General features: G+C 35.3%; 1 protein-coding gene and 1 non-coding gene across 2 annotated transcripts in view; one reads left to right on the top strand and one right to left on the bottom strand.

Moving 5' to 3' along the window:
- The window catches only part of RANBP9 (RAN binding protein 9), a 105,787-nt gene that overhangs the window by 44,893 nt on the left and 35,181 nt on the right, over positions 1 to 25,713 (bottom strand). The window lies entirely within an intron of this gene.
- Positions 23,562 to 23,624, top strand: LOC120361191 (U7 small nuclear RNA). Its single transcript, XR_005577535.1, has one exon. It is a non-coding gene; the product is annotated as a U7 small nuclear RNA (small nuclear RNA).

Consider the following 25,713-nt stretch of genomic DNA (forward strand, 5'->3'; position numbering starts at 1 on the left):
ATCATAGCTGAACTGCTGAAAACTAACAAAAAAGAAAAAAATGCAGAAAACAGCTAGAGAAAAATGACATATTACTTTCATAGGAACACTGAGCTGAATTTCCCCTGACTTATTAGAAAATATGAAGGCCAGAAGACAGTGAAATGAAATCTTTAAAAGTGCTGAAAAGAAAAAACAAAAGCTTGCGAACACAAAATGTTATTTTCAAGAGAAATATTCTTAAGATTATAAGTGAAACAAACCATTTTTCACTTATAATCTTAAGAAAAACCATTTTCAGATAAAAGGAAAATAATGTGTTGCCAGCAAACCTACACTTAAAAAAAAAATGCTCTTAATCTCTTAATTTTCTTAAAACATGACTCTTTAAAGCATGGTAACATGTACTGTGTAGTTTATAGCATATGTAGGTGTAATATATATGACAATTACAGCAAAAGAACAAGAGGAAGTGACAAATGTAGAAATGCAAGTTTCTATATTTTACATAAAATGGTTCAATATTAATTCTCAACGGATTATGAACAAAGAGATATATACTAAAAATGGCAAGACATAAAGGTCAGTAAATAAATTAAAAAGAAATTCTTGGCCGGGTGCGGTGGCTCATGCCTGTAATCCCAGTACTTTGGGAGGCAGAGGCTGGAGAATCACAGACAGGGTCAAGAGATCAATGGCTCATGCCTATAATCCCAGTACTTTGGGAGGCAGAGGCTGGCGAATCACAGACGGGGTCAAGAGATCAAGATCATCCTGGCCAACATGGTGAAACCCCATTTCTATTTAAAAGAAAATAAATAAATAAAATAAATTTTAATAATGTATCAAAATGATAATATACGATTACTAGACAATGTTTAACCCAAGGAAACAAGATTGGTTTAACATTCAAAACCAATCAATGTATTTACAGTATTAGGGGAAAACTCCATGTTAGTGAAATAGCCACAGTAAAAACACCTGGTACAATGTAACACCATTAAATATTCTCAGCAAACTAATAAGGAAACATCTTGAACCCGTATCTGTAAAAACCCTGCAATTAACATGCTTAATAGTGAAATACTGAACACTATTCTCTAAAAGACCAAAAAAAAGGCAAGAATGCCAGTGTTCATCACTCCTATTCAACACTACTACAAATCCTAGCCATTTCAACAAGGAAAAAAAGAGAAATGAAATGTATAAAAATTAAAAAGAAATAAAAAGCTGGCTCTATGTACAGAAGATATGACTGTTTATAAAGAAAATCCTAAGGAATCTAAATTGGAATAAGTGAATTTAAGAAGGTTGCAGGATACAAAGTTAATATACAAAAGTCCACTGTATTTGTATATACTGGCAGCAAATAATAGAAAAACAAAATTTTAAAAACCAACTCTATCTACAATAGCATCAGAAAACATAAGAAACTGAACAAAAGACATGCAGACCTCTCTACTTAAAATTACCAAACATCACTGTGGAAATTTTTTTTTTTTTTTTTTTTTTTTTTTTTTGTATTTTTAGTAGAAATAGGGTTTCTCCATGTTGGTCAGGTTGGTCTCCAATTCCCAACCTCAGGTGATCCGCCCACCTCGGCCTCCCAAAGTACTGGGATTACAGGTGTGAGCCACCGCACCTGGCTGGGAAATTTTAAAAGACATAAATAAATGGCAAGGCATATCATGTTTATGGACTGGACACCTCATTTTAAGGCTGCAATCCTCTTCAAACTGATCACAGAGTCAACGCAATCTAAAGCGTAACTACACTAAGCTTTTCTTTTTTTTTTTAATCTGAAAAGCTGATTTTAAAGTGTATATAGAAGCTGATTAATGAATGTAAATATACAGCTTAATAGAAGAAATAAGACCTAGTGTTAGATCAGTAAGAAGAGTATAGCTGACAATATTCCATTGCACATTTCAAAATAGGTAGAAGACAGTAATTCAAATATTTCCAGCATAAAGAAAAGCAAATATTTAAGATAACAGATACCCCAATACACTGATCTGATTTCAGAATTATATGACTGTATTATCACTGTATCCCCAAAACATGCACACCTATTATGCAGCTATAAAAAATTAAAATTAAATAAAGTATAAAATTTATATGGTAATGTGAAGGATCTAAAACATCCCCAAAAAGCTTCAAGTTGTAGAATTTACACAATCTGACTTCAAAACATAGAATGGGCTGAGTAATCTAAACAGTATGGTACTGGTTTAAGGATTAACAAATAGATCAATGCAACAGATTAAGGGGTCCAGGAAGAGACCCACATTTATTGTCATTTAATATTTTACAAAAGTGCCAACACAGTCCAAAAGAGGAAGTAAAGTCTTTTGAACTATTTATAAGATAAATGGCATCCACGTGGAAAAAAGTGAGCCTTACTCTCTATCTCACACAATACACAAAAATCAAATGAAGATGAATCACAGTCCTAAATATAAACATTAAAAACTATAAAGTTTCTAAAAGAAAACATGTAAAACTATCTTAATGACTTGAGGATAAAGGAAAGATTTACTAGGACACAAAAAGGAAGACCCATAAAAAAGTAAACACATAAATAAAACTTTATCAAAATTTTTAAATTTGAGAAGTTTTAACTTCTCAAAAGACATAGATAATCCAATTTTCAAAAATGAACAAAAGCTCTGAATAGATATTTCACAAAATAAGATACTACAAATAGCCAAGGTGCACATGAAAAGGTGCTCCAAACTGTCATCAGGAAAATGCAAATTAAAAGCACACTGAAATTCAACCCCATACCTGCCAGAATGGTTACAATAGGAACTTTCATATATTTTTGGTGGGAATTTAAAACAATACAACCTCTTTGAAAAGGCTGGCAGTTACTCTCAGGACTGAACACCTGCCTATCCTATGACCCAGCAACACCACTCCTAAGAGAAATAAAAATTTGTCTACCAAAATATTTGTACAAATATGTTCATAGCAGATGTCTTCACAATAGTGAAAAACTTCAAACAGCCTGGGTATCCAACAAGTGACTAAATATACAAACAAGTATATTCTACTTAGCAACAAAAACACAAATTGAATTACTGATAAACACACATCAATCTAAGAAACGTCATGATGACTCAAGGAAGCGTTACATACAAGAAGAGTATACACCATATTAATTCTTTTATATGAAGTTTTGCAACAGGAAAAAACAATCTATCCTAGTAACAAGTTAAAACAGTATCTGCCTCTAAAAGGGTAGGTCAAGGGCCTAACTAGGAAGGAGCATGAGGGAACATTTCTGAGAATAATGATGGTCTATAGTTTGACAGAAGTTTGCACTTCATGGGCATATGCATCTGTAAAACTTATCAAAGAGTACACTTAAGATGTGTGCATTTCACTGAATGTAAATTGCACCACACACACAAAAAAAGAGCAGTAAGCTGACATCAAACTCTGATATACATGCTGTAGTGACTGGGGGGGAAGTAAACCTGCACTGAAATGCATAAAAGATTAAGATGGATCAACTGATAAAAAGAGGAATAAAGAGATACCGTATAAAACAATTATAGTCAGTTCTGCTATATCATGACTTATTGAGTTTCAAAAAACCACCACATTATACAAAATCATGCAATAAAAGCTACAAGGTTTACAAAGGAAATGGGGTTGGGAGCACAGCATGCAAAAATGTTGTAACACATTTACAGAAAGAACCCAATAAAAACAATCATATACCTGTTAAATTATTAAGGAATAGGCCAGACACAGTGACTCATGCCTGTAATCCCAGCACTTTGGGAGGCCAGTGAGAGGAGTGCTTGAGCACAGGAGTTCAAGACCAGCCTGGGTAACACAGCGGGACCCCATCTCTACAAAATAGATTGGCACAGTGGTACACTGCCTGTGGCCCCAGCTACTCAGGAGGATCACTTGAGCCTAAGAGGTCAAGGCTGCAGTAAGCCATAATAATGGCTCTACTGCACTCCAGCCTGAGTGACAGAGACCTTGTCTCAAAAAAAGCAAACAAAAATTGTTACGGAATAAATACTACAAGGAAGTATTTTCCCTTGAAAAAAACACCTAAGTTTATACTTGGGAAATGGGTGTCATAAGAGTTACTGCTTGTGAGCTACTGTGACGTGATGAAAGGAAGGGTTATCTGGCAGAGGGAAATTTGTAACCCAAGTTGTGGCTGGGTGTGGCTCGTAACTCGCAGTAAACTGAATAGCTGGTAGACACAGGAAGGCTGTCTGATACATAAAAACAAACTCAACAATGAGGAACAAGCAAAATTTATATGGACAAGAAATTTATTATTGTAGTACCACATGTTTACAAAGAGCAATGAACATGAAGATTTTTCAGATCAGTATGTCAACACAGATCATCAGAAATTATATATTAACACTGGTATGTAAATAATATTCGTGCTTAACATAAAATGGATACTAAAATCATTATAGTTTAATTCCTGTTATTGATAGGTTTAAGCCTACTATCTTGCTATTTGTTCCATCTCTATCTGTGTTCTTTTTAATTCTTATTTTTGTTTTTTAGCCATTAATAGTTTTCTGCTATCCTTTTTGGCAGTACATTAATGAGTACCTTGTAAGTTTTTTTTAATGCATCTTTGATCTATTATATTCTTGATTTAGTATGTGTATCACATGCTGGCAATGCAAGAAACACTTTTAAAAACCTATTTACAGTCATGTTCCACGTAAAATGTTTTGGTCAACAACAGACTGCATATACAACAATGGTCCTATAAGATTATAATGGAGCTGTTCTATATAAGCGTACCATTCTAAATCTTTTATATCACACATTTTTACTTTATCTTTTCCACATGATGTATTTAGATACACAAAAACCATTGTGCTACAATTCAGTACAGCAACAAGCTATTCAGTTTTATACCCTAGGAGCAACACACACCACATTGCCTAGGTGTATAACAGGCCGTGTGGTATGGTCTATACCATTTAGGTTTGTGTAAATACATTCTATGATGTTCCTATAATGATGAAACCACCTAACAACACATTTTTCAGAATACATACCCATTCTTATGAAACACATTTTTTGTTGCTGTTATCATGTCTCACTCCGTGTCACAAATGTCTCAAAAAATGATTACTATTGTTTTAGTAGTACCATTTTAACCCAATAAGACTAACAAAATTCTCATCAGAAAGCATGGAAGCCAGGCAGCAGTTGGATTACATATTCAAGTACTGGAAGAAAAAAAAACTAATCCAAGAATTCTATAACCAGCAAAACTACACTTCAAAAAGGGAAAATTAAGACATTTCCATATAAACAAAAACAGGATTTGTCATTAACAGACCTGCAGCACAAGGTAAAGGGAAACTGTTCAGGTTGAAAACAAAGGACACAGTAATTCAAATCCATACAAAGAAATAAAGAACTCAGTAAAGATAACTACCCTGGGTAAACATAAAAGACAGCTTTGGTGTGTTAAGTTTTCACTGTCATTCATTTCTAAGTACTTCCTAATTTCCTGCGATTTCCTCTTTATGTGAGTTTTTAGGAGCATACTGTTAAGGTTCCACATATTTGTATACTTTCCAGATTTCCTGATTAGTGATTTCTAATTTTTTTGTGGCTAGAGACTATGCCTTGCATTATTTCAGTCTCTTTAATTTATTAAGGTTTGTTTTATGGCCCAATATATCCTGGAGAATCTTCCACATGTACTTGACAAGCCTGTTTATTTCACTATGGGTTGTTTGAAAATTCTATAGATGTCTGTTAATTCAAATTGATTTAGAGTTTAGTTTGTTTTGTATTTGTTTTCCTGTCTAGTTTTCTATCCATTATTTAAAGTGTCGCACTGAAGTCACCAACTAGTACTATAAATTGTTTATTTCTCCCTGCAATTCTGTCAGTTTCACGTCACATATTTTGGGGCTGTATTGTTAGGTGCATATTTATTTATAATTTTAATGTCCTTATGATAAACTGACCCTTTATTGTGATAAAATACACTGCTTCGTCTCTAGGAACAATTTTTATATTAAAGTCTGTTTTGTCTGATATTAGTATAGCTATTTTGGCTCTCATGTGGTTACAGTTTGCATAATATTTCTTTTTATTTTCAAGCTGGTGTGTGTCTGAATCTAAAACTGACTCTTGTGTACAACATTGGTTTGTTTGTTTGTTTGTTTCATGTATTCCATGAACCACTGCCTCTTGATAATTTATTTGCTTTTACTGAAATTATTAATAGGTAGATTTAAGACATGGTAGGATTCAAATTAGCAGTAGGTATGTACTGATAGGTAGGATTTATGCCTGTTACTTTGACACTGTTTATTGTTGATATGTCTTAGCCTTTTTCTCTGTTCTCCCATTTTTGCTCTTCTGTTTCATTGTGGTTTCTTTACTGCAGTTTTGAGTTGTTTTTGTAGTGTTTTCTCTAGGGATTTCTTAAATAATAACTTAAAACAAAGTAATCTGAATGTGTACCAATATAATTACAATCATGTATTAAATTTCATTCCAAAATACCTCATTTTCCTTCTCCTTTGTGCTACTATTGTTACGCAAATTAAAATTTTAACACATTTTAAACCCATGTAGTTTCAGAATTATCACTGTGTGTGTGCGTGCACGCACGCGTGTGTGCATGTGCATGTTTTTGAGACCAAGTCTTGCTCTGTCACCCAGGCTGGAGTGCAGTGGTGCCGTCTCAGCTCACTGCAACCTCCACTTCCCAGGTTCAAGCAATTCTCCTGCCTCAGCCTCCTGAGTAGCTGGGATTCTGTTTTAAATCAAATACAAGAAAAGAGTTCACCATTTCTACTAAAAACACAAAAATTAGCTGGGCATGGTGACAGGTGCCACTAGCGAGGCTGAGGCAGGAGAAATGCTTGAATCTGGGAGGCAAACATTGCTTTGAGCTGAGATCGCACCACCGTATTTCAGTCTGGGCAACATAGCAGGACTCCATTCCCACTCCTCCCCCCCAAAAAAGAAAAGATTTATGAACAAAAATACATGTATATGAACGGGATGCAGCTAAAGTAGTACTGAGAGGGAAATTTACAGCTGTAAAATGCCTATATTAAAGAAGATTTGCCAAGCATGGTAATGTGCACCTGTAAGTCCCAGCTACTAGGGAGGCTGAGGCAGGTGGATCACTTGAGCCCACGAGTTCAAAGGTGCAGTGAGCCATGACTGCACTACTGCACCTGGCCAGGGCAACAGAGTGAGACCCTGTCTCAAAAATTAAAATTAAATAAAAAAGAAAGATCTCTAATTACTAATACAATTTCTTCCTCAAGAACTAACTAAACCCAGGTGGGGCATGGTGGCTCACACCTGTAATCCCAACACTTTGGAAGGGTGAGGCAGGCAGTTCACCTGAGGTCAGGAGTTCGAGACCAGCCTGGCTAACATGGTGAACACTATTTCTAATAAAAAAAAAAAAATAATAGTAAGTTGAGCAAGGTGGTGTGCACCCATAATCCCAGCCACCTGGGAGGCTGAGGCAGAAGTATCCCTTGAATCCAGGAGGCGGAGGTTGCAGTCAGCCAAGGTTGCCCCACTGCACTCCAGCTTGGGCAAAAAAAGCAAAACTCCGTCTCAAAAAAAAATTAAAATTAAAAGAAAAAAGAATGAACTAGACCCAAAGCAGGTGTCAGAAAAGGAATTATAAAGATTAGAGCAGAAATAAGTGACATACTAGGAAAATAATAGAATCAACAAATTCAAAAGTAGGTTGTACTAAGAAAAAAAAAGAATCAAATTACTAAAAATCAGGAATTAAAGAAGAAATATTAGTACTAAACTAAAAAGGATTATAAGAAAACAATTATTGAATTAAAGAGGAAATATTAGTACTAAACTAAAAAGGATTATAAGAAAACAATTATTAAATACTATGAACAATGAATTACATTACCTCCTTTAAATTGACAAACTGACAAATTCCTAGAAAGACACAAACTATTGAAACTGTATAGTAATTTTAAAACATGAAGACAAGCCTGCGCTCAGATGGCTTCACTGGGGAAATCTACCAAACATAAAAATTAACATTAGTCCTTTCCAGACTCTTCCAAAAAAGCTAGAAATATTTCCTAACTCATTCTACAAAGCCAGTATTACCCCGTTAACAAAACTAGATAAAGGCATCACAAGAAAACCATAGGAAAAAAAACTTTCATTCATACAAATGCAAAAATTCTCAACAAATCACTATCAAATCAAATCCAGCAATGCATAAAAAAGATTATAAATCATGACAAAATAGGATTTATCCCAAAAACATGAAGTTTGTTTAACAAAAAACAATCGATATAATATATTAAGAAAATAAAGAACAAAACCCATATAATCATCTCAACAGGCATAAATAAGAATTTCACAAAACCCATCATCCTTTCATGATTGAAAAATCATGAAAAATCATGACTTAGCAAACCAGAAATAGAAGGGAACTTCTTCACAGAAAAAGAACATCTATGAAAAATCCCCAGTTAATATTGCACTTAGTGGCAGAAGACTGTTTATTTTGTCCTTAAGATTAGGAACAAAAAAAAAGAATGTCTTCTCTCACCACTTCTATTCAATAGTACTGAAGTTTCTACCCTGGGCAAGAAGGCAAGAAAAAGATATAAAAGCCATTAGATCAGAAAGCAAGAAATAAACATCCTCTATTCACAAATGGGACAATCGTTTACATGGAAAATCCTTAGGAATCTCCTCCCCAAAAATTATTAAAAGTAATCAAGTTCATACAGGTGAGGGGACGGAAGGCAGCAAAGCACACTGCCATGTGTGTACCTATGCAACAATCTTGCATGTTCATCACATGTACCCCAAAACCTAAAATGCAATAAAAAAAAAATAATAATAAAAAAATAAAAAATAATAAAATAAAAAAAAATAAAAAAAAAGTAATCAAGTTCAAGAAGACTAAAAGATACAAGATTAATAGGCAAAAATCAGTTGTATTTCTATACGACGGTAATAATTTGGAAATGAATTTAAGAAAACAATTTCATTTGGAACAGAATTTTCTTTTAAAAAGGAACACTTAAAAAGTGCAAAACCTGAACACTAAAAACTACAAAACACTGTTGAAAAAAACGAATTAACTCCTAAATAAATGAAAAGACTCCTCATGCCATATTCATGGATTTTAGGACTAAATATTATTAAAATAGCAATACTCCCCAAATTAATCTAGAGATTTAACCAAACCCATCAAAATCCTAACTGCTTTGCTGCAGAAGTTGACAAACTGATCCCGAAATAATACACAAATGCAAGGGCCAAGCAGAGCCAAAATAATCTTGAAAAAGAAGAATGAAGTTGGAAGACTCACACATCCCAATTTTAAAACTCAATAAAGAGCGACAGTAACCAAGAGAGTGTGTTCCTGGCTTAAAAACAGACACAGAAATCAATGCCATATAATTCAGTCCAGAAACTAACTCATATTTACGATCAATTAACTGCTGCTGTTGTTTTGAGACAGTGTCTCATTCTGTTACCCAGGTTGGAGTGCAGTGGCATGATCACAGCTCACCACAGCCTCTCTCTCCCCTGATTAGGTGATCCTCACACCTCAGCCTCCAAGTAGCTGGGACTACAGGTGCCACTGTGCCTGGCTAACTTTTTATTGGTATTTTTTGTACAGACAGGCTTTCTCCATGTTGCCCAGGCTAGTCTCAAACTCCTGGGCTCAAGCAATACTGCCCAACTCAGCCTCCCAAAGTGTTGGGATTATAGGCACACACCACGGCATCTGGTAGATCAACTGATTTTTGACAAGGGGGAAAAATCCAGTGAGGAAATAATTCTTTTTTTTTTCTTTTTTCAACAAATGGTACTGGGAAAACATACACATCCAAATGAACGCAACTAAGGATGGACATGGTGGCTCAGGGAGTCCAAAGTGGCGGGTAGATCACTTGAGGTCAGGAATTCAAGACCAGCCTAGCCAACATAGCAAAATCCCATCTCTACTAAAAAAGCTAAAGTTAGCCAGGTGCAGTGGCACATGCCTGTAGTTCCAGCTTCCCTGGAGGCTGAGGCATTAGAATTGCTTGAGGCTGGGAGGCAAAGGTTGCAGCGAACCAAGATTGTGCCACCACACTCCAGCCTAGGTGACAGAGCAAGATTCTGTCTCAAAAATTAAAAAAAAAAAAAAAATTCAAAAAGAATGCAGTTGGATCCCTATCTCATACCATATAAAAAAAATAACACAATGGATTCGAGACCTAACTGAAGAGCTAAAACTATAACACTCTTAAATAAAAACACTGATGTACATCTGGTCTCTTAGATATAACATCAGAAGCAAAAGAAACATAAAAAAAGACAAACTAGGCTTCATAAAATTTAAAATTTTTGTGCTTTAAAGGATACTGTCAAGTAAACTAAAAGACAACCTAGACCAGGCGTCCCCAAACTTTTTACACAGGGGGCCAGTTCACTGTTCCTCAGACAGTTGGAGGGCCGCCACATACTGTGCTCCTCTCACTGACCACCAATGAAAGAGGTGCGCCTTCCTGAAGTGCAGCGGGGGGGGGCCGGATAAATGGCCTCAGGGGGCTGCATGCGGCCCGCGGGCTGTAGTTTGGGGACGCCTGATCTAGACTGTCAGAAAATACATGCAAATCATATCTGATAGGGGACCTTTTTCCAGCACATATAAAGAACTCCTAAAACTCAACAATAAAAGGAAAACCCTACTACAACAATGGACAAAGGATCTGAATAGACATTTCTTCAAAGATGTATAAATGTCCAATAAGCAAGTAAAAATATGCTAATCATTAGCAATTAGCATTAGCAATTGTGTCAAAAACACAATGACCTCTCATTTTACATACACTACGATGGCTAGAATCAAGAACGTAAGTGTTGACAAGCATGTGGAGAAACTGCAACTATCATAGCTGGTAGTAAGTAAAATGGTATAGTCACTTTGGAAAACAATCTGGCAGCTCCTCAAAAAGTTAATCATAGATATTTATGACCCAGAAATTATACTCCAATTTTCTGCAATAAAAATAAAAACATATATCCATACTAAAATGTTACACAACTGTTCATAACAGCAACATTCATAATATCAAAAAGTGTTTCCACCAACTGACAAACAAAATGTGATATATCCACACAATGGAATATTATTTGGCAACAAAGAGGAATGGAGGGCTGATGTATGATACAGCAAAAATCAACCTTTAAAACATTATGTTAAGATAAGAAAGTAAAAAACAAAAGGTCACATTTTCTCTAATTCCATTTATATGAAATGTCCCGAGCAAGTAAATCCATAAAAAAAACAAAATAGTTGCTGCCTGGAACTGGGAGGAGTGAGTGTTTTGGGGTTCCTTTTCAGGTGACAAAAATGTTTTAAAATTAAATAGCAGTAAAGGTTGCATAACTCTGTGAATATAGTAAAAATTACCAAACTGTGTATTTGTAAAGGGTGATATGTATTTGAATTATACATCTCAATAAAACTCTCATTATAAAAATTAGGAAGACATCTAGGTTCAAATCTGTTATGTAAACAGCTTGGAAATCATGACTCCCATCCTCACAAGAAAAAGGCTGAACAACTGAAAAATCAACTACTCCTAAATGCATTAGGAATACTCAGAAAACTGAGTTCACAGGACACAACACCTCCAGAAAAACTGAAGAAGCATGTGAATATAGACATATGGAGCTCTATTTAATCTGGAGCCAATAACTGGAACACTTTAAAGGTAATTAGCAAGCTACTAGAGACTGTGAACTAACCTCAGTTTTAACTCATGAGGGCTCAGTCTTAAGGAAGAATATAGGTTACAGAAGGAGGTCCACCAAAAAAGTAAAATTTTAAAATAAGCAACGATTAACAAATGAAACAGGGGCCAGGCGCAGTGGCTCACACCTGTAATCCCAGCACTCTGAGAGTCTGAGGTAGGTGGATCATTTGAGGTCATGAGTTTGAGACCAACCTGACCAACATAGAAAAACCCCATCTCTAATAAAAATATAAAATTAGCCAGGCGTGGTGGTGCACACACCTGTAATCCCAACTACTCAGGAGGCTAAGGCAGGAGAATCGCATGAACCCAGGAGGCAGAGGTTACACTGAGGTGAAATCGCACCACTGCACTCCAGCCTGGGTGACAGAGCAAGGCTCTGTCTCGAAAAAAAAAGAAACAAATATGGTAAACACTAAAATCCAACTTTAACAATACCCTTTCTCATTAGAGTAGGCTTTTATTAGAGTAAAATCCCCTCCATCTTGGGTAGGGGAAAGGGAAAAGGGAAAAGTAACCATTTTTAAATCTAACCTAGAGGAAGAACAATTAATTTCAGCCCCCTCCAACCTTCCTGAGAGAAGAGGAAAAAAAGACTTAAGAAATTCTTCTGAAGATCACAGTTCAGGAACTCTGGTCCACTAAAAAACCCAACAGATTTCATCATAAGATTACAGAACACTTCTCCTCTCTGCTACCTATGACCACATAAACAGGGCTCCAATATAACAGACTACAACTGAGAAAGCTACAAGAAATAGACTTTATTTTATTAATAAAAGGAAACCCAAAACAACAAGGAAGACAAAAACCAGGAAAGTAGAGGAAAATAAAGTCTTTTATACCTACAAACAATACAAACACCTAATGAACATTAAACACAGCCTAACTCCTAGCCAGATAAACCTAAAATCTCACACTAAATACTTATTTACCTGAGTTTCTATTACTCAGTAAGTCATGTCCAGATTTCAACAAAAAATTGCAAGGCATGTAACAAGCAAGGAAAAAATCTGAAGAGACAAAGCAAGTATCAAAACCAAACTCAGATAAGGTAGATTTTGAATGATCAAACTGGAAATTTTAAATAACTCCTTAATATGCTAAAGGCTATAAAAAAGAATCAAAACTCTAGAAATAACATTAACACAAATAATGCCTTTGATGGGTAATCAGCAGACTTAAAAAACAAAAACAAAAAAACAAGAATTGGTGAGCTTGAAAAAAAACCATCTGGAACACAGTGTTTGAGAACGTGGGACAATTATAAAAGGTGAAAAATATTCCTAATAGTAATGCTAGAAGGAGAAGAAACAAAGAAAATGAAGTATTTGAAGTAATAAGGGTTGATAATTTTCCAAAATTAATGACACATACCCCAAAGTGCAAATCCAGAAAGCTCAGAGAACCAAGTATAAAAACATCAACACTTCATGTTCAAACCTAGGCCAAAGACAAAGAGTAAATCTTAAAAGAAATCGGGGAAAAATACAAAACAAAACCACCCTACAGGAAAGAAGAATAAAAAATTATAGTAGATTTCTCTTCAGAAAGCATGTAAGCAAGAAGAGATTGAAGTGAAATATTTAAGTGTTGGAGGAAAAAAACCACCAAGCTAGGATTTAACATACAGAAAAATCATCTCTCAAAAGTGAAAGAAAAACAAAGACTACCAGACAAACAAAAACAGAGGGAACTTGTAGAAGACATGTTAAAAGTTCTTCAGAGAAAAGGAAAATAATATAGGTGAGAAAACAATCCTCAAAGAAGGAATAAATGAAGACACAATCTTTTATTTTTCTTAATCTTAATTGATCACATAGATAAGTATTCAAAATATTAATAGTAACTATGTTGAGTAACTGTAGTTTATGGATAAGTGAAATAAGTAACAGCAATGTTATAAGGGACAGGAAGGAGGAGTTGGTTATATTCTGTTAATAAGGTACCTGCACTATCTGTAAAGCAGTGTAAGTGGTATTGAAAAATGAACTTAGATGAGCTCTGCCTAAGGCAAACTCTAGGGAAACTACTAAACAATCTTTTTAAAGAAGTACAATTTGTATCTTAAATAGGAGAGAAAAAGGGAATCACATACCATGCTCGATTAAAATTAGACAATGGGCTAGATATGGTAGCTCAGGCCTGTAATCCCTTTGAGAGGCCGAGGCAGGAGGATCACTTTAGCCCAGGAGTTCAAGACCAGCCTGGCCTACATGGCGAAATCCCATCTCTATAAAGAATACAAAAAATTAGCCAGGTGTGGTGGTATGCCCTTATAGTTCCAGCCACTTGGGAGGCTGAAGTGGAAGAATCTCTTGAGTCCAGAAGTCAAGGCTGCAATAAGCCTAGATCATGCCACTACACTCTAGTCTGGGTGACAGAGGGAGACCTTTGGAAGAAAGGAAAGGAAAGGAAAGGAAAAAGGAAAGGTGAAAGAAGAAAAAGGAGAGAGGAGGGGGAGGGGAAGATAAGGGAGTAGGGAGGTGAGGAAGGGGAGGGGAATAATGTAAAATTTTAAAATAAGCAACAAAGAACAACAAGTATAATGAGTAAGAAACAAATATGGTAGACACTAAAACCCAACTTTAACAACACTTTTGGCCAGACACAGTGGCTCACGCCTGTAATCCTAGCACTTTGGGAGGCTGAGGTAGGCAGATCACGAGGTCAGGAGTTTGAGACCAGCCTGACCAACATAGTGAAACCCCGTCTCCACGAAAACTGCAAAAATTAGCCAGGTGTGGTGGTGCACACCTGTAGTCCCTTGGGAGGCTGAGGCAGGAGAATTGCTTGAATCTGGGAGGTGGCGGAGGTTGCAGTGAGCCGAGATCACGCCAATGCACTTCAGGCTGGGCAACAGAGTAAGACTCTGTCTCAAAAAATAAAAAACAACAATACTTGCAATGTGAATGATCTAAATATACCAACTAAAAGACAGAACTGACAGAGGGAATAAAAAGTAAGACCCAAATATATGTTGTCTACAAGAAACTCACTCTAAAGACACAGTTTAAAGGGATGGAGAAATACATACAATGCCAGCACTGATCAAAAGGCAGCTGGACTAGTTAGTCATATACTAATTTCAAAGCAGAATTCAGAGCAAGGAAAATTATCAGAGATAAACAGGAATATTATGTAATGATAAAGGATCCATTCTGAAACAAGATGTAAAAATCCAAAATGTGCCTGAGCCTAACAACAACATGTAAAAAGATGTGAGACAAAATCTGATAGAACTACAAGCAGCAGCAGTTAACTCCAGTTAAAACTGAAGATACCAACACCCCTCTATCAGTAATTGGCAGACACAAAAGCAGAAAACCAGTAAAGTCAAACTGAAAAGTATCATCAATCAACTGGATTCCACTGACATTTATTGTATACTTTATCCAATACACAGAATACATATTCTTCTTCACAAAAACATTCACCAAAACAGACCACATTCTGGGACATAAGACACACCTTAACTAAAGTCATACAAACTATACCCTCAGACTTTAATGGAATTAAACTAGAAATCAATAAAAGACAGTTGAAAAATCCACAAATATCTAGAGATTAAACAACACATTTTAACATAACACATCAGTCAAAGAAATCTAAAGAGAAATTTTAAAATATTTTGAACTAAATGAAAACTTACAAAAATTTGTGAATGCAGTGCCTACAGAGAAATTTATAGCACTGAACGTAATGGTGATCTAAAATTAACAATTTAACTTTCCACCTTAGGAAACTGGACCAATAAAGACAATATAGACCTAGAGAAAGAAGAAGAAATGATAAATAGAGGAGATAGTAATGAAATTTAAAAGAAGAAAATTTTTTAAAAATCAACAAAATTAAAAGCCAGTTCTTTGAAAAGATCAAAAATTGGATAAACCTCTAGCCAGGATAACCAAGAAAAAAAGACACAAATTATTAATACCAAAATCAAAGACATAAGAAACTATTAATACCAAAATCAAAGGTGTAAGAAACTATTACCAGTAATAATATCAATACTGATCCCACAGACATTAAAAAGGTATTAAACATTTATAAATAACTTTATGCCCACAAATTTGATGAGTTAGATGAAATGGATTTCAAGGCAAATCCTTGAAAGACATAATCCAACAAAACTCACACAAGGAGAAATTGAAAATCTGAATATGCCTCTTTGGATTAAAAAAATTTAAATCAATAATTAATAACCTTTAAAGAAATTAGAAAGAAGAGGAAGAACTCTGGTAACTAGATACAATTTGTAGACACAAAATAAACTCCATCCACTGAAAGAGCTTAGAAGCAATGATACCCAGTAGTAGCAAGCACACCCATAAAAAATTTATTAAATAAAATTCAAGAATATTTGTTGCATAATGCTTGTCCTCAGAATATATCCAATTAAGAGTGTACCATATATTGTGTTCAAAAGATATCTGCATTCACTCTCTCTTTTTTTCAATGTGGGTATCTGTAAAAGCTAAATAAAAACACAGACTCAGAGAAAAAAATAATAGTAACAATAACCTTCCCAAAAAACACAAACACTGGGCCCAGATAACTTTAGGGTAATCCCAGCCAAACATGTAAGGATGAAATAACACAATGGTCTCCAATCTCTTCCAGAAAATACACTCAGAGGGAACACTTTTTAAGTCATTCTGAGTCTAACATTACCCTAATGTCAAAACCAAATAAAGACATTACAAGAAGGAAAAACTACAGACCAATAGCTCTCATGAACACAGATGCAAATATCTTCAATAAAGTATTAGCAAATCAAATCCAACAATGTATAAAAAGAACTGTATCTCGTTGAAGTCTGAGTACTAAAATAAATTAATTAAATTAAAAAAAAAAACAAACTATATTCTAGGACTAAGTGAGATTTATCCCAGGTATGCAAGGCTTGCTGAAAAAAAATAAATTAATGTAATCAATCACACAAGAAGCTACAGAAGAAAAAAAATCACATGATCGGATCAATAGATGCAGAAAATGCATCTGACAAAATCCAACACCATTCATAATAAAAATTCTCAGTAAACTATGAATGGGGGGAGTTTCCTCAACCTGATAAAGAACATCTACAAAAAAACCTACAGCTAGAATCCTACTTAGTGGCTAAAAACTAGATGCTTTCCCTTTAAGACCAGGAACAAGGCAAAGATGTTTTCTTTTACTGCTCATATTCAACATCACAGGGGAAGTCCTAGCTAATGCAATAAGACAAGAAAAGGAAATAAAAGGTACACAGATTGAGAAAGGAAAAAAAACTTACTTTTGTAGCTGAAAAGATTATTTACGTAGACAATATCAAAGAACTGACACAAAAAAACCTCTTTAAAAAAATAAGCAATTATAGCAAGGTGGCAGTATTCAAGATTAATATGCAGAAGTCAATTTGCTATGCACCACCAATGAACTGGAATTTGAAATTCTACAAACAATACCAGTTATATTAGCACCAACAAAAAGGAAATTATTGGTATAAATCTAACAAATATGTACAAAATTGATACCATGCAAACTATAAAACTGCTGAAATAATCGAAGAAAAGCTAAAGAAATAGAAAAATAGCCCATATTCATGGACAGAAAGTGTCAGTATTGTTAAGATGTCAGTTTTTTCCAACTTAATCCATAGATTCAGCATAATTCCAACCAAAATCCCAGCAAGTTATTTTACAAATATTAAGAAGCTAATTCTAAAGTTTAGATAGAAAGGCAAAGAGCCAGAATAGAAAATAATGCTAAAGAACAAAGAGAATTTTACTTCAAGACTACTCAACCTCAAGATTTACTGGAAAGCTACAGTATCAAGAGAGCATAGTATTGGCAAAAGTATACACATAGATCAATGAAACAGAAGAGAGTCCAGAAATAGACCCACAAAAATACTGATCTTGTATTTGTCAACTGATCTTGACAAAACAGCAAAAGAGATACAATGAGGAAAAGGTATCTAGATACAGACTTTACACCTTTCAGAAAAAAATCCAACTCAAAATGGACCACAGACCCAAAAGTAAAATACAAAACTATAAACACAGGAAAACACAGGAAAAACATAAACATAGGACATAGAAAATTTAGGTAACCTTTGGTTCAGCAATGACTTTTTAGATACAAAACCAAAAGCAAAAACTATGAAAAGCAAGAAATATGAAAAGAAAGAAACAGTAAATAGGCCTCATTAAAATTAAAAACTACTGCTCTGTGAAAGACCTTAAGAGAACAAAAACATAAGTCACACACTGGAAGAAAGCAAAACACGTATCTGATAAAGGCCCTTTATATATTCAACAAACCAAACAATTAAAAATTGGGCAAAATCTCTGGATAGACATATCACTAAAGACGATCTACAAATGACAAACATATGAAAAGATGCTTAACATACATCACTGGGGAAATGTAAATTAAAACAATAATGAGATACCCCTACCTATTATAATGTCTAAAATCCAAAAAACTGACCTATCAGTTGCTGATGAAAATGGATGTGGTATAACGGGAATTTTCATTCATTGTTGGTGGGAATGCAGAATGATACAAACACTTTGGAAGATGGTTTGGCAGTTTCTTACAAAGGTAAACACAGACTTACCGAATGATTTAGCAATCTCACTCCTAGGCATTTACTCAAACAAGGTGAAAATTCACGGCCACACAAAAACTTGCACTCAAGTATCTGTGGCAACTTATTAATAAATGACAAAATCTCAAAGCAACTAAGAAGTCCCTCAATAGGTGACTGGACTATCATACTATGGTACATTCATACAATGGAATATTATTTAGTGACAAAAAGTAATGAACTATTAGGCCATGAAGAAATACATATGAGTCTTAGATGTACATTGCTAAGTGAAAGAAGCCAGTCTAAAAAGGCTATGTACTATATGATTCCAATTATATAACACTCTTAAAAAAAAAAAAAAAAAGGAAAACTATGGAGACAGCATAAAAGATCAATGGGTGCCATGAGTCTGCGGACGGAGGGAAGAGGAGAGAAGGAAAAAGGGTGAATAAACGGAACACAGAGGATTTTTAGTCAGTGAAACTGTTCTGTATGACTGTTTGGATATATGACATCATGCATTTGCCAAAACTCACAGAACTGTGCAACAAAAGAGTGAACCCTTATATAATCTATGGACTTTAGTTAGTAATTTAACATTATTGGTTCACTAATCGTAACAAATGTTCCACACTAATGGCACACTAAATGCCACAGACATTTGTGTGCAAGTTTTTGTGTGGCCGTAAATTCTCACCTTGTTTGAGTAAACGCCTAGGAATGTGACTGCTAAATCATATGGTAAGACTGTGTTTACCTTTGTAAGATTTTCTTAAGAGAAACTGGGTGTCGGAGATAGGGACATATGGGAGGGAACTCTCTTATTATCTGTTTTTCTATAAACCTAAAACTAGTCTAAAAACCAAAGCATATTAATTAGGGGAATAAAAACACAGTAAACAAATATAAAGGGAAAACAAGTTAGGAGAAATATCCCAACATATATAAAGAACAATTATACACTTACTACACAATATGCTTAAAAATATTAAGAAAATAAGTTCTCACAAAACCCTGTCTGTGAATGTTTACAGCAGCTGTACTCATAATTACATAAACTGGAAACAACCCAAAGTCTTTCCGCTGGGAAGGGATGAATAAACTTACATCCTTACAATGGAATACTACTCAATAATAAAAAGTAAACTACTGGTATAAGCATCAGTATAGATTAATCTAACAGGTATTATGCTAAGTGAAAGAAGTCAGTCTCAGAAAGTTACATACTGGTCAGGTGCGGTGGCTCGTGCCTATAATCCCAGCACTTTGGGAAGCTGAGGTGGGTGGATCACTTGAAGTCAGGAGTTCCAGACCAGCCTTGCCAACGTGGTAAAACTCCGTCTCTACTAAATATACAAAAATTAACTGGGTGTGGTGGTGCGTGCCTGTAATCCCAGCTACTTGGGAGGCTGTGGCAGGAGAATCGCTTGAACCTGGGAGGCAGACACTGCAGTGAGCCAAGATTGCACCACTGCACTCCAGCATGGGCAACAGAGCAAGACCCCAACTCCCCGCACCCCGCTCCCAAAAAAGGTTACATACTGAATGACTCCATTTACATGCCATTTTTTTTTTTTTTAACATGCCATTTCAAAAAAAGAAACACTATAGGAAAAGAGAGTCATTCAGTGGCTGCCAGGAGTTAAATGTAAAAGGAAGATTAATGAAGGGACGTAAAAGGGAAGTCCTGTAATGGACTCTATGCATTTGTCAAAACTCAGAACCATACAAAAGAAAAAAAAAAGTTAACTTTACTGCATGTTAAAAATAAATTTTTGAAAAAGTACTGCAATAAAACATGAGTAACCTAAACAGGCACTTCAGGAAAACACACAGGCACATGAAAAGAAACACGAAAAATATTAGACCTCACTAGTTCTCAAAAAGGGTTTGCCTTAAAATGGCAAACCCTTTTTCACTTAATAAATTCTAAAGAAAATAATCATCGATACATCCAAAGGTAGATACAAGAATGTTCAATGAACATTTTTTTCATTCTAAATGAAACTGAGACTAATCTTTATGTGCAAGAAAAAAGGACAGGTAACAAATCACTATATGTGCATACATTATAAGTATGTGGTACTTTTGCCTCCATCTCAAAATGGCCCCACGTAGGCCCTGTCCACTATACAAACTCAATGGCTAGAGGAAGACCCTGCAACTGAGAAGCCCCCAAACTCTGGCCAAGTCCTGTTAGAATCCTCAGAGTCTTAACATCAAAACAAGCCTATAATGTCATTATAAATGCTGCTATAAAAATAGTATTTAATAAAATGAAAAAATGTAACACAATAATGGGGGGAAAGCATGTTATAAAACAGCTTGTACACTGCCCTCCAATTTTTATTGGAACTGTAATGACGTTTTCCAAAAAGGTAGACATGACCCTTTTGAGTGAAATAATTCCATTTTTAGCAGTTTCAAAAAGACTGGTAAGCTGAAGACATTTTTGTCCTATAGGATTGGAGTTGGCTTTTCATTTACAAGCTAACTCAGTTGACTGGTACCTTATTTGAAACTCAAAAGCATTTTTATAAATGTAATTTCTTTACAAGAGTTTACTTATTTCAGAAGAAAATTCTAGTTACACTAAATGTTAGCTGCACATCACCTAAGCCCGGGAGTTCAAGGCTGCGGTGAACAGTGATCATTGCACTCCAGCCTGGGCAACACAATGAGACCTTATCTCAAAAAACAATTACAGATGCTCCTGTGAAAATATTTCAATCATTATGTATTTAATACGTATTTCAGGGTTTAAAAAATGTAATCACCATCTAAAATATATGAGAACTTATGAAAAATAATAACAAACCAAAAAGGAAGCAACTGTTGAGAAAGCTATGCCTGAAAGATTAACACAGAAATTATTTGACCGAGTAAACAGACAAAATTTCAGTTTTTAAGCTTCTTTTTTTTTTTTTTTTTTTTTTTTTTGAGACGGAGTTTTGCTCTTGTTACCCAGGCTGGGGTGCAATGGCGCGATCTTGGCTCACTGCAACCTCCGCCTCCTGGGTTCAGGCAATTCTCCTGCCTCAGCCTCCTGAGTAGCTGGGATTACAGGCACACGCCACCATGCCCAGCTGATTTTTTGTATTTTTAGTAGAGACGGGGTTTCACCATGTCGACCAGGATGGTCTCGAACTCTTGACCAGTTTTTAAGCTTCTTAAAAAGTTTGCTGGCCAGAGCTAGCACTTTCTTAGAGATAGCAAAGGGCTCACAGGAGTATGTCTTCCATATACAAATCAACGGATCCAGAGTCTATAGCCAAAACCACCTTCTTATCTAATGCTCACATACGAAGCCAGTTATTTCCTGCCCTAAATCATTCCAGAGTCAGGTACCAGGCAATTAGAAACAACCACCTCTACAGCTCAAAGCCTGCAGGAATTATCCACACTGGTCAATCCTCAACTGTTTACCCTGCCCTCTCCTGCCTTTCCCAGGCAACTCCAGTAAAGATTCTGGCCTGAGCTTTTCCATGGCTCCCGTCTTCTGCTTCTTGACTAAAACCTGGTGCTGACCGCGAACGATGGCTCACGCCTGTAATCCCAGCACTTTGGGAGGCCAAGGCGGGCAGATCACAAGGTCAAGAGATCAAGACCATCTTGGTCAACATGGTGAAACTCCATCTCTACTAAAAATACAAAAATTAGCTGGGCGTAGTGGCGTGCACTTGTAGTCCCAGCTACTTGGGAGGCTGAGGCATGAGAATCACCTGAACCCAGAAGGCAGAGGTTGCAGTGAGTTGAGATCACAACACTGCACTCCAGCCTGGTAACAGAACGAGACCCTGTTTCAAAAAAACCAAAAAATCTGGTGCTCCCCCTGTGTCCCTGTGTGGCATGCAGTGATCCTCTCTGAGACCTGTGAGTATAACAAAATTCTTCCTTCTAGTCCTTATTCTCATCTCCCCCGCAGCTGCACAGACTTTACTATACAATATCCAACACCTACATTCTTAGAACAACCACTATTAATATACAAAAGAAATGTAAGTATATCCATGCTCAAAATATTGCAAAGTGAAAATACTACTCACTAGATGATTACCTGAAACAATGAAATTGAGGTAAGAAACTTAAGTAACAGAAAACAGAAATCCTTTTTCAGTATTACTATTCAAACCTAGAACATTTCACTTTATCATCTGTAATTTTTTTAAAAAATTGTTCCAATTCTAATTCTATGCTGACAGTAAAGCAGCTACTTACCTCTCTATATATACTGCACCTTCTCTACCACTTTCTTCCCAAAGCATAAAGAATCACAGAAAACAGAAATTAGTTCTTGCCTCTGGGAAGTTCACAATAACATATATCAACCCTTCAGCTACACCTTTCTCCCATTACCTCTCAAAGAGCTATAAAAATATAAATATACAATACCTTAAATTAAGGCCTGGCTATATTTACTAAGATGGCCTTCAAGTACCTACTCATTTATCCTGCCTTTTAATGATTAAGACAATAAGACTCTAAAAACAAGAAAAGCATATTAGTTTGAGAGTTCCTCTGACAATTCTTTGTTAAATAATTCCATCTGTAGTAAATTACTACAACAATAATAAAACACAAAATAACCTGGTTTCCTGACTTGCTAAAGTGTTACTGTGTTAAATGTAAAGAAAAATAATCTATCACATAAAACAACATATTCTACTTTCACGCAACAGACACGAAATTATGTTTCTAATAAACTGACATTTTTGGTTAATAAAATTATTTATATTGTATTCCATATTTAAAATCTTATTTTCAAAATATCCCTATAAAATTAATAAACAATAAAAAGTAGCAACTTTAAATCACACAAATAAGTTGAGAAGAAACTGATTTACATTTAAACTCTATAAACATTACAGGTCCTACTTGTACCACATGAGGTGTATTTAGAAAACTATGGAGACTGAGATGTGTTTTACTGTTTTGTTTTTCAACAATATTTCTCTTCATAAGTGAAAATTTAAAACTTAAAATCAACACTGGATTAAATTAACAACTTAAAATTTACACTGGATGTTCAAGACTTTTTCACAGAAGTCTCCAATTTTTAATATAAATTGGTCAAAAAATAGTGTTCTTATTTACATAAGAATTGGAATTTCAGAAATAAAGAAAAGCTAAATGGAACACAAAAGAACAGACTCCACCAGAAAAGAGAAAAGAGAATGGAGGAAATTTTCAAAATAACGAAGTCAGTCAAGTGTTACAGCTCTGTAAGAATTTCTCTAGCAGGCTTTCCAGTTTTTAACCAGAAAACCGTTCCAAATAATAAAATAATAAAAGAAATCAGTCAAAGAAGATCCAAAATATATTCATAATTAGAGTTCCTAAAAAACAAACCCATGTAATGGAACAGAGCAAATATGAAAAACAACATACAAAAACCTTTTCTGGAATAAAACACTTGAACCTATTATTTAAGGTCATACCAAGATCATCACCAAGATAGATTCAAGCAATGGTTCTTTAAAGAAAATCTTTCAGGTATCCAAGCAAATGAGCAAATTTCTTGCAAAAGAAAAAAATGGCTTAAGACCTTGAAAATGTCCAGGGAGCTCGTAAGAAAACATGCTGGGCACAGTGGCTCACGTATGTAATCCCAGCACTTTGGGAAGCTGAGGGGCAAGGATCCCCCAGGAGTTCAAAACAAGCCTGATCAACACAATGGGACCCTGTCTCAACAAAAATAAAAATTTAAAAATTTAAAAGTTAGCTGGGCATAGGGCGCACACCTGTAGTCCCAGCTACTTAGCAGGCTGAGGCTTCTGTGAGCCACGACTGTGCCACTGCCCTCCAACCTGGGCAACTAAGTGAGAGTCTGTCTCAGGGGGAAAAAAACCATAAGCCAGGGATTTTACATCCAACCAAATCTTCAAATATAACGGGTATAATGGTTACAAACAAATAGTTTGAACCAAAAGGACTTAAAGAATATTGTTCTCATGAGTTCTCTAGTAGAATGTGAGCTTCAGACAACCAAAAAATCCTAAAAGTATCTTTGGGATAAGGTCTGGTGCTAAGTACTGAATACAATTTAGAACTAACACTAAATGATCAGAATAAAGAAAACAGTGTAGTGTATGCAAATGTTATATGCTTGTAAAATATAGACATAAAACAATTAACAAAAGAGTTTACAGAAAAATTAACTATTGATGCACTCAACTACCTGGATGAGTATCGCATCATCATGCTAAGTGAATGCAAAATAGCCATACTCAAAAGGTTACACTTATAAAACATTCTGGCTTCAAAAGGCAAAACTATAGTCACAGAAAACAGATCAGTGGTTGTGAGGAGTTAGGGGTGGGAGGAGGGTTTGAGATAAAGGGGCAACAAGAGAATTTGGGGAGGTGAGAGAACTGTTGTATATCTCAACTGTGTTGTTTGTTATATAATTCTATTTGTCAAAACTCTCAACTATAAACTGAAAATGTATTTTACTACATATTAATAAATAATAAATTTTAAATGCAAAAAAAAACTACAGACGCTGGAAAAAGGGAAGAAAAGATGCGTAAGAGGTTACCAGCTCATTTCATTATTGCTCACAATACAAGAGTACTTTAAAAGGAGGGGATTATGGGTATTAGTATAAATGTACCTCTCTCAATGTAAAAATATACTATCCCTCTCAAAAAAAGAGAAAATAGATAATATTTTAAAATGCAAAAGCAACAAAAATGTTTCGAGTTTCCTTTTAATACCATCCCCATTTAACCACTTCCTTTAGTGTCATCAGCTACTTGTGATATCTCTTCAAAGTTTCTGACGGCACATTTGCTTAAAAACCAAAAACTAATGAAAATAGTTGCCTGAGAGGGAGGGGAAGAAATAAAATGTCATGAACCTTCTGTGAAGTGCTTTTCTTTTCTTTTGAGGGAGTCATGCTGTCGCTCAGGCTGGAGTGCAGTGGAGCAATCTTGGCAGACTGCAACCTCTGCTTCCTGGATTCAAGTGATTCTCCTGCCTCAGCCTCCCAAGTAGCTGGGATTACAGGGGCACCACACCACGCCTGGTTAATTTTTGTATTTTTAGTAGAGATAGGGTTTCACCATGTTGGCCAGGCTGGTCTCAAACTCCTGACCTCAGGTGATCTGCCCACCTCGGCCTCCCAAAGTGCTGGGATTACAGGCTTGAGCCACCACGCCTGGGCCAAGTGCCTTCTTAAACCGTCTTAGTTTGGAACAGTGTAAATGATTTACATAATTAAAGAAAATAAAAATTTAAAAATCAGTTCCTAAGAACGGAAGACATTTTAAATAAGTTGAAACTAGAAACATATCAAGTTAGTGGCAGAAATACAGAAAAAAGAATTACTTCAAGTGACTTTACATATCCATCCCTAAT

The sequence above is a fragment of the Saimiri boliviensis genome, chromosome 4 (genome assembly GCF_048565385.1).
Source record: "Saimiri boliviensis isolate mSaiBol1 chromosome 4, mSaiBol1.pri, whole genome shotgun sequence".
Classification (NCBI taxonomy): domain Eukaryota; kingdom Metazoa; phylum Chordata; class Mammalia; order Primates; family Cebidae; genus Saimiri; species Saimiri boliviensis.